This window comes from Vanessa tameamea, chromosome 30, assembly GCF_037043105.1.
Source record: "Vanessa tameamea isolate UH-Manoa-2023 chromosome 30, ilVanTame1 primary haplotype, whole genome shotgun sequence".
NCBI lineage: Eukaryota > Metazoa > Arthropoda > Insecta > Lepidoptera > Nymphalidae > Vanessa > Vanessa tameamea.
The window spans coordinates 4,359,572-4,375,100 of record NC_087338.1 but is presented as its reverse complement, the minus strand read 5'-3'; the positions used below and the strand labels follow the sequence as shown (position 1 = coordinate 4,375,100).

General features: G+C 36.2%; 1 protein-coding gene across 2 annotated transcripts in view; it reads left to right on the top strand.

Moving 5' to 3' along the window:
• LOC113391633 (synaptotagmin-7) overlaps positions 1–15,529 on the top strand; it is a 632,900-nt gene that overhangs the window by 469,268 nt on the left and 148,103 nt on the right. The window lies entirely within an intron of this gene.

Sequence of the window (15,529 nt, the reverse complement as noted above, 5' to 3'; positions counted from 1 at the left end):
TCCAAAAAACTGTTTTCGTACGCTTAAATGGCTAAGCTAGATAAACCTTAGGGTATAATCAAAACAAAACAATCTTCTAGAAAATTTTAATTCTTAAAAAGCCTAATTAAAAATTTGCAATATAATGGATCTTTTAAGGTGCACTCACAATAATTAAGTATTTTTATCTTTTACAGATTAGTAAAAAACTTTATCTTATTTACGAAGTCATTTTATCTAACTCTTTTTTTATGATATCGGTAGGCGGACGAGCAAATAGGTCACCTGATGCTAAGTGGTCACTACCGGCCATAAAAAATAGCGCTGTAAGAAATATTAAACATTCCTTACATCACCAATGCGCCATCAACCTTGGGAACTAAGATGTTATGTCCTTATGCCTGTAGTTACACTGGCTCACTCACCCTCCAATCCGGAACACAACAATACTGAGTACTGCTGTTGGCGGTAGAATATCTGATGAGTGGGTGGTACCTACCCAGGCGGGCTTGCACAAAGCCCTATCACCAAGTAAATTCTTCTTCAAATAAACATGTTATCTATGTTAAGCATTTAATATAGATTAAAAATATCTATTAGATTTATAACATTCGAATTAATACTTTAGAAGATAAAAACGATTGTAAAATTACGTGCAACCAATAAATCTTTGGCTACAAAAAGTTGACCTTGGAAATTAAATATACCCAAATGAACCTAAAGATGTGGCCTACCTTTGGAATGAGGTCAAACCAATTAATATACTGTTCATATTTTTCTTGAATGATATATATTATATATAAAGAAATAAACAACGAAACGTATTGCTAGTATATAATATTATATACTTAATATATTTTAACATTCACTGAGAATACGGAGATCCCTTCCAGATCGTTACAAATGAAGAAATATGGATGTGAATCAGTACGAATGATTGCGGGCAGAGCCCAGAGAAGGACCATTGAAATTTTCTGGTGTTTATAATTCATGTCGTGTTTGGCGGTGAACGAAAACATTGTGTCAACATGTGTCAGTATAAAATTTGTCAAACGTGTATCTCATATCGAATCAGCATGTGTCCAAGCCTTCTCCTCAAAAGTTCGGGAAGTCTTTACTTAGCAGTAGAGCCGAGATGGCAGTGGTTAGAACGCGTGCATCTTAACCGATGATTTCGGATTCAAACCCAGGCAGGCACCACTGAATTTTCATGTGCTTAATTTGTGTTTATTATTCATCTCGTGCTCGGCGGTGAAGGAAAACATCGCGAGGAAACCTGCATGTGTCTAATTTCAACGAAATTCTGCCACATATGTATTCCACCAACCCGCATTGGAGCAGTGTGGTGGAAAATGCTCTAAACCTTCTCCTCAGAGGGAGAGGAGGCCTTATCCCAGTAGTGGGAAATTTACAGACTGCTAATGGACACATTTACTTTACTTTTAAATAATACAATGACCACTAAACAAAATACGCCCCAACCCTTAAAGTTACTTTCTCCTTAGAAATAATAAACGACTGCAATTTGGTCACGTGGAATAAAAAGCTTAACTCTGAATAATTTGAAGAGAATCGTAATATAACAAAAGTCCAGAGCGCACCCAATTCATATTTTTTATACGCCATACAATTTGTCTTCAGAGTACCCGGACGCAGGCCCTGGGCGCTTGTTGTCTCGTCTTAGGTATGACATACAGATGTCGCTTAAAAACCCACTGAATAAAATATTGAACTCGCTTCAAACATATCTCCTAGATACGCTTGCTATGCAAAGTTTAAGAATAACACAGAAACGAATTATTGCATACAAAAGGGATACAGATTTACGAAAAACGATAATTTCGATACATTACATACATACATTAGCAGCCTGTAAATTTTCCACTGCTGGGCTAATACCTCTTCTCCCTTTGAGGAGAAGGTTTGAAGCATATTCCACCACACTGCTCCAATACGAGTAGGTGGAATACACATGTGGCAGAATTTTGTTGAAATTAGACACATGCAAGTTTCCTCATGATATTTTCCTTCGCCGCCGAGCACGAGATGAATTATAAACACAAATTAAGCACATGAAAATTCAGTGGTGCCTGCCTGGGTTTGAACCCGAAATCATCGGTTAAGATGCACGCGTTCTAAACACTGGGCCATCTCGGCTCTCAAATTTCAATAGCTTGGAACAATTTACGTACAAACAAGTGTCTCTAACCTCGAAATGATCTTAACTAAAAGAAAACGCCAAATCATAGAAATTCGTGATTCTGCTTTTCTTTTCGTCGTCCACATCGTTCTGTCTAGGACATCTTCATTGTTGCGCTAATAGCTCATCATGTAATTCCAAATCAATCATCTCAGCTTTGGTATTCAAGTTTGAATTCCTTAAAAACAACAAAGTACTCTTTTAAATCAAACGTTGTGCCATAATGACCTTACCTTATTGTCCGAGATCTCACAAACAAAATGGCAACTATAGATAAAGATAAAGGAATTTCCTAACTATATATTACGAAGTTCAGTTAAGAGTTATAGAACATTGAGTGCACAAAAAAGGTTTTATTGCTTCTAGTAATCTCTTTTTTCTAACCTTTGATGAGAGGATTTTTAAACGCAACTACTGGAACTCACTTTAATTTGATCTCGCTGGAAAGATTCTTTTATGCGTTTCCCCTACATAAAGTAGGGGTATATGTAGAACTCACCGGTGTCGATTGCGGCGGAATATCCACTAATACCCATTCCGTTTTTTCGGGGGCGTTACAGGATCGCTTGTCCAGGCTACTGTGACGCCCCGACAACTAACCTGGAGTTGATATTAATAATAATTTCCTTGCCGAGTTGATCCCGGTAATATCATTTCATCATTACATGGTTTGTTTTGCTTATTCAACTCTAATGATTCAATTGACTTAAATGTAATTAAAGTATTAATTCCTTATCAAAGTTATCAGCTCGTAAATGACCCAATTCTGAGCAGAGGAAACTTGGATCTTATTCACGAAATTCAAATGGATTCACACGGGGCAAAGCTTAATTTTATAAACGCACTTCCAATTTGACTAGTTCGGTAGTTAAGTCACAACTTAGAAAAAGAATTCGACTTTGCGTTCCCAATAGGGGAAGTCACTTCGAGCAAGAACTAGGCTAAATTACAAAATATCTTAATTGTAACTTAGCTACTGAACTGTTTATGTATCTAAATTTTATTTTAAATTTATATTAAGTAAGTAAGTTTTTTTACATTGGTTATTCTTTTAATTCAATTTTGTGGGAATTTTAAAGAGCGACCTTTAGTACGAATTCGGTCATGTTCGAATACAAATTTCCACCAGCGTCCTTTCTGATCATTTTATTTCGGTTGCTTTGAAATAAATCCATAAAAGTAAAAATTATTTCTCTGTTTGTCCACCAATTTTCCTGTTTTACTTTTTGCTGAAATGCGGTCCCCATCGGTGGCAAGTCCCAGCCCTGGTTTGGTCGTTTCTGCAAATCGGCTTCACGCCGACAATGGGAACGTTACCAAGACTGGGCTAACGCATCGGCGTCTCGTGATGTAAATACCAGCGCATTCAGAAAAGAATATAACTCTGCCTCTAGGTCCTTCAAAAACGTGATTGTTAAGGCGAAGACGGAGTACATTGGCAGAATTGGCGAGAAACTGGTGCGCCTCCCTTCAGGAACACGTGCGTTCTGGCCTCTCGCTAAGGCTGTCTTAGGGAATTTCTGTCAGCCCTCTTTTCCATCTTTGCACAGGGACGGTGAGTCATTGGCCCATACCGCGAAGGAAAAAGATCTTTTAGGCTCTCTCTTCGCGGCAAGCTCGACTCTGGATGACCGAGTAAAGTCACCACCAACAATCCCGCGGTGTGATACCACGATGCCGGTGGTTAAATTCCGGCAAAGTGCAGTTCGTAAAGCACTTCTTTCCTTGGATATTCATTAGTCGAGTGGACCCGATGACATCCCTCCAATCGTGCTACGGACCCGTTAACGTCAAACATGGCCTCCCGTTAAACTGTCATGTCATTGAGTTTCATGGATTTTAATATCGAAATATCTCGATTATACGAATTTTGCGGATATATATTGTCAACTCAATCAATTTTTTAACGTATTATAATTATGGGTAAGGTTCGATCGGGTGGTAGACCTGCACGAAATTATTGATATAGATATCCCGAATCCGAAGGTTCTATAAATATATAATATTATTAAAGACATTATTCGTTGAAATCACATCAGATTTTCTTGTACGCCACCAACGGAAAGACATAAACAACAAAGTTTTAACGTTCTCATAGATTTCCATACAATGGCTTCTTTAATAAACTTCACCGTGTGGTTTTGATATATTTACTTCAGAAAGACATAAAAATATGTCTTTATAACCACTAAGGGAATTCTTATAACAAGCCAAATATTTAACGATAATATCGAACTCCTGCTACATACTACATACATAACCAGTTTTAGCTCGCGGCTTTGCTCGCTTTTAACGGTTGGTTATCAGGTATTAGACACAATATATTTATAAATTATAACCTATGTTTTATTCTGATGTATAAGCTATATTCCTGTAAAGTTTTATTAAAATCCACTCAGTAGTTTTCGATTGAAAGAGTAACAAACATTCATACATACAAACTATCGCCTTTATAATTTTAGTAAGGGCTAGCGAACAATTACAATTAATTACGATTTATTAATAAAACAAATGATATAAACATTGGTGCTGTTAAAAATATTAACCATCCCTTACAAGGCTTGACCTTGGGAACTTAGATGTTATGTCCCTTGTGCTTGTAGTAACACTGGCTCACTCATCCTTCAAACCGAAACAAGACACTACGAAGTATTGATGCTTGACGGCAGAATATCTGATGAGGGGGTGGTACCTACCCAGACGGGCTTGCGCTAAGCCCTACCACCAACTAATTTAATATACATACAAAATATAGCACTCAGTAGTGTGTACACCGGTTTTCATAGGTACGCCACTCCGAGGTTCGATTCGATTCCCGGCCGAGTCGATGTAGAAAAAGTTCATTAGTTTTCTATGTTATCTTGGGTCTGGGTGTTTGTGGTGCCGTCGTTACTTCTGATTTTCCATAACACAAGCGCTTTAGCTACTTACATTGGGATCAGAGTAATGCATGTGATGTTTTCCAATATTTATATTTATTTATTTATTTATTCTTCTGACCGATTTTAAAAGCATAATATATACAGTGGACTCCCGATCCGGCCCCTGGCTAACCCGGCACCCCCTGTAATCCAACAGGTCTATTATTATTGAATACTGTTTTGGCAATCTTCCCTTTGTTTGCTTGTTTGTTTGATTGTTGTCGCCTTGTTCGCGCCACCACTATTGTGCTCGGCGCGTTTTTATTTTGATTATGATTGCTTAGTTTGAATTAGACTACATGTGATAGCGGAGCGGCCATAATAAAGTATGATTGATACTTCAGAGTTAGAACGCGTGCATCTTAACCGATGATTGCAAGTTCAAGCCCAGACAACCGTTGAATTTTCATGTGTTTAAATTGTGTTTATAATTCATCTCGTGCTCGGCGGTGAAAGAAAACATCGTAAGGAAACCTGCACGTGTCTTCAACGAAATTCTGCCACATGTGTATTCCACCAAGCCGCATTGGAGCATCGTGGTGGAATATGCTCCAAACCTTCCCCTCAAAGGGAGAGGAGGCCTTAGCCCAGCAGTGGAAAATTTACAGGCTGCTAATGTAAGTAACAACAGAAGAAATGGAGTTAATATTGTTTTTATTCGTGCATTCAAAGTTCTATATTTAATAAAAATAAAAGCTCATAATGTAAATGACATATTCGGTTTTTATTATATTTTACAATTTAAATATTCGTTCGCCCCTTTGTAAAGGAGTCTTAGACTTTTACGACCGCTCGCCTGTTGACTGTTAAGTCACCGTGGAAATTCTTTGTGAGGGTTTATTTTTTCGCTAGAATCCATGTGATTTTAAGTGATAGATATTTTTTTCTATTATTGATTTATTTTTCAAAGGCAGCAATCTGAACGACTTGGCCTCCGCACTATTTATAATTTTAGTTCTAGGGCATGAAAATGACCAAAAACGCAGGAAATACGCACACACATGTTGTGTCTAAGCACAGCGACCTATTTATCACCTCAAACTCATAATCCGATTGGAAAGCAATCTGACACGATCTGTGTTGAATCACAGATAAAGGTAATTTTGCATTTTTCCGAGTGTATAAACAAATCTCTTTCAGGATAAAAATTCGATAACATTTATTGGGTAATATCTCTGAACCATGTTGGAAGATTCTCCAAATGTCTCATTTGGGAGCTCACTTAATACTAAATAGTTGAATTTAACGGTATATTTTAAGTTGAAAATACTCTGTCGGAACAATTCAGTCTGAATATTTAAATTTCTTTTATTCAAACACATTTGATGATAGTTTGAAGACGGGTCAGTTTATTCAATACCAATTTAGTTTAAAAGCGATTGAAAAAATCCAGTTTAAAATCGTTGGATTTTTCCAGACTTTGATTTTGGATTTAACGAATAAATGGAGATTAAAGTAATTAAATAGAACTACGCCGAGGGAAAGTATCAGCTCTTATTTTTTTATGTAATCGATAAGAGGACGGGCTAATGGACCACCTGATGCTGTCATCACCGCCCATAGATATTTCAGATGTAAGAAAGTAACCATTCCTTACATGGCCAATGCGCCACCAACCTTGGGAACTAATACGTTCTATCCCTTATGCCTGTACACTGTATTCGCATCCTGCAAACTGGAATATAGCAGTACTAAGGTACCTACCCTGCACAAAGCCCTACGGTGAATATGGCTCATAGTATTATAATCTGCTTATTTAGTTAACCAGTTGTTATTAAGGGAATTTGTTTCGCATTCAGTGAAACCCCTTATAATGAGTTCTTGGTAAATAAAAGAAAATATGTCCTCAGAATAGGCGCGATGATGACAAGTTGGAAGATGATGATAATTACGATATTGGTGATGTTTATAATGATGATGATAAAGATCAAGTTCAGTGGTGTGTTATTGGAATGACGTATGACCTAGGTCCAGCGGTGGATGATGATGACGACTATGTTGGTGGTGATGACTGTAACGATGATGCCAAAGATTAAGCTCATTGTTGTGGTTGTTTTTAGATAGACCAGGGTCCAGCGATGGGGGAGCATGGAGGATCATAATAATGATTTTGATGATAATAATGGCTAAGAATACGAAATAAGACTTAGAATTATTCATGAAATTAAGGAATTGTTTTATTAATTGAGTGCAACAAATTTTAATATTATGAAGATATAATTTTCTCTTTTTATGTCCGTAAAAAATTGTGTAACGTGTTTCTGTATATTGTATTCTTTTCTAAGATGTTCAACGTTGGAGATAAATCGCCGGTCTTCTTATAGATAAATACTGACCAAAGTAATTCAAATACACGAAAACTACGAATAATTCGTTAATTTCAAAAATGCTTACCGAAAAGTCAACAACATACGTCCTTTAGAAAAATTCCAGATAAGACATGATTAAAAAAAAATAACGTAAATTATAATTTCATTGAAATGTCACAAAGTATTTAACCGTTATCAAATAAATAAATGATATTTATCAATTATTTTTACTTTTTACCTTTAAGAAAATTATTAAGTTTCCCTTTGTTTTTCAAAATAATAGTTTTAGAAAATTATGAAATCTCTACATAGTATAAAACCCGCCGTCTGTACGGTCAGATCTTTTAAACTACGCAACGAATTTGAATGCGGTTTTCATCAATAAGCAGAGTGATTCAAGAGGAAGGTTTATATGTATGATTCATACGCATTATAGTGGAGAACAGCCGAGTATTTCAACTTTCCTCGCCGAAAACAAACTAGTTGCTTACTAACTAAGGTATATACTGGCTAGTATTGAATAAACGCGTGAAAAAATGTCGTATGACGTTGAATTAGCACAGTACAGGGGCGAATAGATTGGTTGGCAAACATTTATATTAAATTGGATAAAAAAGCAAGGCCAGAAATTATTTTAATAAAAATACATGACCACAATACAAACTGAATAAGCTAATGTTAAAACAGACATAATGGACGAAGAATATCTCTGAACTCGCATTGATATTGTGAGACATGATTATAAATACAATGGAAATCTTTGAACGATGATTTTACTCATAACAACCCTTACCTTCGCACGACAGCTATTTATTAATAAAGAAAATTATATGATATAAATATAATTAATACTGCTCAAGAATAATGTAATTACCATTGATTTTTTTTTTTAGAATTCTATCATTAATTCCGGAGATTACCCTCTGCGTACAAACTAATTTTTTAAAATCAAAATATATTATACTTACATATATAATTGTATTTAACTAACATGACTGTATTTTTGGGATGTTGAAAAAGAGTAACTACTGAGTTTCTTTCCGGTTCTTCTCGGTAGAATCTACATTCCGAAACGGTGGTAGCTTTACTTAATATAGTTTGTTAAATGACTATTCAGAAGTGCTTGTAAGGTACTTGTATAAAGTATATTTTTATTTTGATTACGTATTATTTGCATAAAGAATTCATAAAAGCTGAAATAGAATAGCACCCAAAAATATTCCATGGCTGAACTCTCTTTTTTAAGCCACTTCCGTGCTGTTAGATATTTATGTGACAGAATTTCTTTTGACAAACCTTAGTTTTTGTACATTTTTTTGTATTTACGCCGATCATGAGATGTTTTTCTTATGATATTGATATGATATGAGTAAGTGGCCAAGAGTAAGAGGCGAGATGGCCCAAGGGTTCGAACGCATGCATCTTAACCGATGATTTCGGGTTCAAACACCGGCAAGCACCACTGAATTTCATGTGTTTATAATTCATCTCGTGCTCGGCGGTAAAGGAAAACATCGTGAGGAAAGCTGCATTTTTTTTATGGCATTGGTTGGCAGACGAGCATATGGGCCACCTGATGGTAAGTGGTCACCACCGCCCATAGACAAAGGCGCTGTAAGAAATATTAACAATTCCATACATCGCCCATTGCTCTGCCAACCTTGGGAACTAAGATGTATGTCCCTTTAGCCTGTAGTTACACTGTCTGACTGACACTTACCCTTCAAACCGGAACACAAATATACTAAGTATTGTTGTTTGGCGGTATGCAAAACTCAAACCAAGTGAAATCAAGTTATTTAAATATCAATGTTGAATATTTGAGGGAAAAAAAACTACATATTTCGGTTTAGTTTTTGAAATAAGTATTTCCATTTTTATTTATAGCACTGGGAACTCTTCAATAGCTACCGAACGATAAAAAAAAACGTTTGACAAACAGAGGAGAAAGAGGTATTAATTCTTTGTCTTTGCATATCTGTGTCTAGATACAAATTATGGATCTAAGTGTTTTTTATCTGAAATTGAACGCACAATGAACCTCGTTTCATTTATACAATATATTAGTAAATAAACTTTAGTGAAATGTTACGTGTAGGCTAATTTAAAATTATTTGTAGGCTTTCTTCAAACGTAAATTACAAGTAACATTAATTGTACATTAGCGCCAGATTGATTTGAAACCATACGAATGTGATGTAGTAAAATTACTATATGACTAAGCTATAAAAGTGGCTTCGCTTGTAGTATTTATTTAAATTATGATGATATCAATTGGGTACGATTCGAAGTAAGCTCGTAAACGTCCTTTTTTTTGTTCTGGATTTGTATTCGCCGGTACCCTGGGCTACCGGTGCGCTCTAGTACACCGGAAAAACCACCAAAAAACTTGCGGTACCCTCTCCGTCACTTCGGAGTCTCACGCTTTCGGCCTGTTAACGCGCCTGTTAACGTCCTACGGTGGTATCCCAAAAGTTTCTCCGTTTGTGGAGAAGGTTTACGCTGCTCACATAAGTAAATTTAAAAATAAATATTAAAAATATATGTCAAAAAGATATGAGAACATTTGGAATTTCACCATATGCAAGATTTTCCTCGCGATATTTTCCTTAACCGAGCACGAGATGATTTGTAGTTACAAATAAATCGATGAAAATATATGCAACGGGTAGGCAAACTTTAAAGAACCACGGAGTTTTATTGTGCTCAATTTCTGTTTATAAATCATGTCGTGCTTGGCAGTGAATAAAAATCTGCCACAGGTATAACTGCATTGGAGCAGCGTGGTGGAATGCTCCAGATCTAGTTCTCAAAAAAAGAGAGAAACTTAAGGCCATCAATAGGACGTTTAAAGGGTGTTTACTTTACTTATTTATAAGCAAAAAGAATGCCAGTCATTCAACGTGACTGTAACGTGACAATTCAAGAGTGCTTTTCATGAGCCTATTTGAATAAAGAATATTTCGATTATGATTTTATCAGACTTCGAATGTGAAAAGTTTTCTTGTCAGCTGAATAGTCGATGAGAATTTCTAGGTGTCTGCAGATTTTTTTACGCTGATACATAGTTTCCCAAGAGTTTCACGGCAAAAATGTAATTTAAAATGGGAAACGAAGGCGTTTCGACATTTTCTGTCGCTCCAGACTTTAATACTGTTTCGATTCGACAAAGTCAATACGAAAGCAAGCAGCGTTCTATGTACCGAAAAATTCTATACCAGAAATCTTTTATGGTATAGATAAACTCACATACACACAAGAATCCTGGAAATATTACACTCTTTCTCTGTCTTGTAAAGAATCCAATACCCAATTTCCTCGTCAATTTAAAATTCAAAATTTCCCAAGAGAACAATAAATCTTCCAATATTTATTCGTATTCAGCGTTTTATTGTATTTTAAGATATATTGTATTGACAATGCTTAATTACATATTTATTGGAAAGTGAAATCCTTGGTATACTTATAAAAAAAAATGTCCTGTCTATCACAGCCAAAACGATTGAGCCTAGAAAGTTTAAATTTGGAACAGAGTTTTATTATATAAAATGAGTATCCGTTCCGAAAGGATTTTTGGAAATTTCAACATTAAGGGATGTTAGAATGATTTCGTATGAATTTTATGAGTATGAAGTCAGAAAAGGAAGCTATATATATCAAGTATAAGTTATGATAGACTACGCTATCATGATTATGTGATGAGGGCTTTGGCGCTTTTAACCTGCTATACATCTGGTACTATTGTGGTGTATTGTGGTTTTGTCTAATAAAGTTTAAACATAACATAATCTAGCCTTAGCTCTTGGTGGTAGTGTTTTAATCAGGCCCACCTGGTCCACCAGCCAAGGCCACCAAAGGCAGAAACGTAAAATGTTACTTCCCTAGATTTGAGCTCAATGACAATAAAGGGGATGGTTAATATTTCCTACCATGCCTGTGTGAATCAAGAAAAGATCAACGACAATCCGAAATCTGTCACTATCAAACAATTATCGAATATTAATCTTTGTTTTATTACTATAATATGGTTACAAATCCGAGCTCCTGGACTCATAAATACCCTACTGAATTCCAATCATTCCGACCAGTCCAAGCATTTGGCGAAGGCAAAGCCACAAACAGACTAGACTAAACTGCAAACAGAATAAGCTGACTCAATATTAAATGGCTAATAATTTATAGGTCTTAAATAATTTGTACAAGATTTTTTTAACGCAATATATATATAATATATTTTATAATACCATGCAAATATTTAAGTTTTAGGTTTTATTCTATATAATAAAAGAACGAGCCGAGATAGCCCAGTGGTTAGAACGCGTGCATCTTAACCGATGATTTCGGGTTCAAACCCAGGCAAGCACCACTGAATTTCATGTGCTTAATTTGTGTTTATAATTCACCACGTTCTCGGCGGTGAAGGAAAACATCGTGAGGAAACCTGCATGTGTCTAATTTCAACGAAATTCAGCCAGATGTGTATTCCACCAACCCGCATTGGAGCAGCGTGGTGGAATATGCTCGAAACCTTCTCCTCAAAAAGAGAGAAGGCCTTAGCCCAGCAGTGGGAAATTTACAGGCTGCTAATGTATGTATGTATGTAATAAAATAACATAGTTCTTAAGAGTGATATATGACATTAGTTATAAAACAACAAAAAACAAAGAGGTTATATATTACTACAGTATGTGATTATGACTCACCCTATAACTTACGTAAGTTAACGTCACATCTTCAATTCTTCAACCTTTAATCTCCCCAGAGAGAAAGAAAACATTCCAACGCTGTTCCAAGAAGTTCATATAAAATTTCGTAGGTCATGTATTTTTAGTAAGTTATCTGTGATTTAAACTACATACATTTCTTGCGATTTTTCCAACGTACAATTAATCTAAACTTTTTTATTTATTAAAAGATTTAAAAAATGTATTGCTCTTGAGATCTACGGCTGTAGGGTTTGTCCCTTAAGGGAACCCAGTTCTTTGGACGTTCAACATTTTTAGTGGTATTTCTTTTCATACTTAAGATATTTTTTTATGTTAGAGGAGGCAAATGAGCAGGAGGCTCACCTGATGGAAAGTGACTACCACCGCCCATGGACATCTGCAACGCCGGGGGGCTTGCAAGTGCGTTGCCGGCCTTTCAGGAAGGAGTACGCTCTTTTCTTGAAGGTTCCCAAGTCGTATCGGTTCGGAAAAACCGCCGGCGAAAGCTGGTTCCACAGAGTGGTTGTGCGAGGCAGAAAATGACTTAAAAATCGCGCTGTTGTGGATTTTAGGACATCTAAGTGACATTAATAATATTGTATTCATTTTTGAGATTATCCATGAATATATTTAACATCGTTTTTTAACATACAGCTCCCCCCGATAGGTTCACAAACAAAACCTGTTGTTGTGTCGATTTGCGCCCATTGCTCTATAAGGAAACAGATAATGCTTCTGTCTTCGGTACTCCTTAATGCTATTCACGAGAGAAACGCAAGTGCGTTCAGAATTGTGAGCGCAAACAAGAGTTTTTTCCATCCCGTCACTCTCATGATCCAATCAGACGATAAGTCCAACACGACAAGAAAGAGTTTAGACTTAGGATAACCATGTTCCATGCTACCCGAACTACACATTACAACATTAACAGCCTGTAAATTTCCCGCTGCTGAGCTAAGGCCTACTCTCCCTTTGAGAAGGTTTGGAGCATATTCCACCACGCTGCTCCAATGCCATACACATGTGGCGGAATTTCGTTGAAATTAGACACATGCAGGCTACTTCACGATGTTTTCCTTCACCGCCGAGCACGAAATGAATTATAGACACAAATTAAGCTTGCCTGGGTTTTAACCCGCAATCATCGGCTAAGATGCACGCATTCTAGCCATCACGTCTCGTTCCGTAGTACGGCCAGTTTCTATACAAAAATGACTTGATCCAGTACTTTAACCCAAGATCCCAAGGCTACCTTATAAGCTATCCAGTAGACCTATGTTTCAAATTTACGCGTAAATATTATGATATATTTAAAGTCTCGTAAAATCCGTTTTTAGTGCATGTCTACAATCTACACCCTATAAGTAACCTTTTAAATTTCAAGTTTCTAGGTGTTATCGTTTCTGAGATTTCGTGATTAATCAGTGTTTTGCTTTTATAGATAATATAAAACCGTATATAATAGAAAGAGACAGAGAACAAGAAAAAGGGAGAGAAAGGTTGCCTGGAGAGAATAAAACCATTTCCTTACGCGACGGTTTCTGCCAGTAACTCTACTGTAAGCCGCGTACAAGAACTCCGTTTCAAAAAATACGAAGACAATAAGTAACAAATCAAATCAAAATATACTTTATTCGAGTAGGCTTTCACAAGCACTTTTGAATCGTCATTTAACAAACTATATTAAGTGAAGCTACCGGTTCGGAATTTAGATTCTATCAAGAAGAACCGGCAAGAAACTCTTTTTCATTTAAAAATACATTAATGTTAGTTAAATACAATTATATATGTATGTAATATACCCTGACTGGAAGTCAACGAATAATATCATCACGGCAGTACTAAGTATCCTCACCTTGAGAATATTTGGAGCTTATTGCGCCATTCTTGTACAAACAAGGTTGGAGGTTTTACTATGTTTTCCTTCACAGCCAACACGATGAATTTAATAAGCTGAACATAAATTAATGAAATGAAATTACAGCGATGGTGCTGGTCCAGTTTTGAAACCACAATCTACGGTTAAAATTCACGTGATCTGTACCAATACCTTCAAGATTTAGCAAAGAATATTAAGCGTATCGTGATATTGTTACTCTTATAAATCAGCGACGATCAAAACGCTTGTAACGATACCTCATTGGTTAAATTATAAAAGGTTGTTCAGAAGATATACGATAACAAACGAACATGTACACACACAAAGCGACTGGTATGGCCAAAACCTCGATTATCATGATATCTGAAAATAAAAATCAGGCATATAAAAAAACACGCCGATCATTTATTGTTTACTTGGTGGTTGGGCTTTGTGCAAGCCCGTCTGGGTAGGTACCACCCACTCATCAGATATTCTACCGCCAAACAGCAATACTCAGTATTGTTGTATTCCGGTTTGAAGGGTGAGTGAGCCAGTGTAACAGGCACAAGGGACATAACATCTTAGTTCCCAAGGTTGGTGGCGCATTGGTGATGTAAGGAATGGTTAATATTTCTTACAGTGCCATGGTCTTTGGGTGGTGGTGACCACTTACCATCAGGTGGCTTGCTCGCCCACCTACCGATACCATAAAAAAAAATTGTAATAAATACAAACCCACAATAAAAGCATTTCGTATACTTCGGATACTTATTCATCCATATTTTTTACGAAATGTTTCCAATTAGATTGAAATACAAAAATTGTAACGTAAAGTGCGAAACCGTGAAACAAAACTGTTCATCTGTAATGTCACTAGCAAAATAATAATGTCACGGCGTTTGACAAACACACAGCGACGTATATAACAGAGAACATATAAAGTTACATCAAGGTGAAAAGACTGTTATAAATTGGTATCTAAAGTCAAACCAACTGTGGATTCCCTTGTAGCGAGTGAGTGTTATATATTATTGCCGTCGATCCAACCATTATACCAAGACCCGTGCGTTTGTAAACAACTACCTCTAAGTACCAACAATTCATCCAGGATAGAGGGGATGGAAAGGTCGAATAAATTGGCCGTATATTCCATCAGGGCATGCGCCATCCGATCCTTTCTCAGTTCAAGAACGGGGCCCGATAGAAGCGTACGTTCATTTAGAATTAAATTAAATACTTTTTTTATACCGGCATGTAATTCGAAATTTGAATTAATAATTCAAATTTAGAATCACGTGACAATTTTAACGTTGGCCGTTTAAATTAAATTTGTATAGTAGCGGTTTTTTCTATGTAAATAAGCTGACCTGTTGCTGAGTACTACAGACGGTCTGTGTAGGCGGTGTAGTAACGTAGACACAGATTTTCGCGTTACGTTTTCAGATAAACTATGATTACGCGCGCGTATACTCATAAACATATATAGTTAAACAACTTTTCATTATTTTTTTTAAGTTTTGAAATGTTCAACTGAAATAAACTCGGTGTGAATT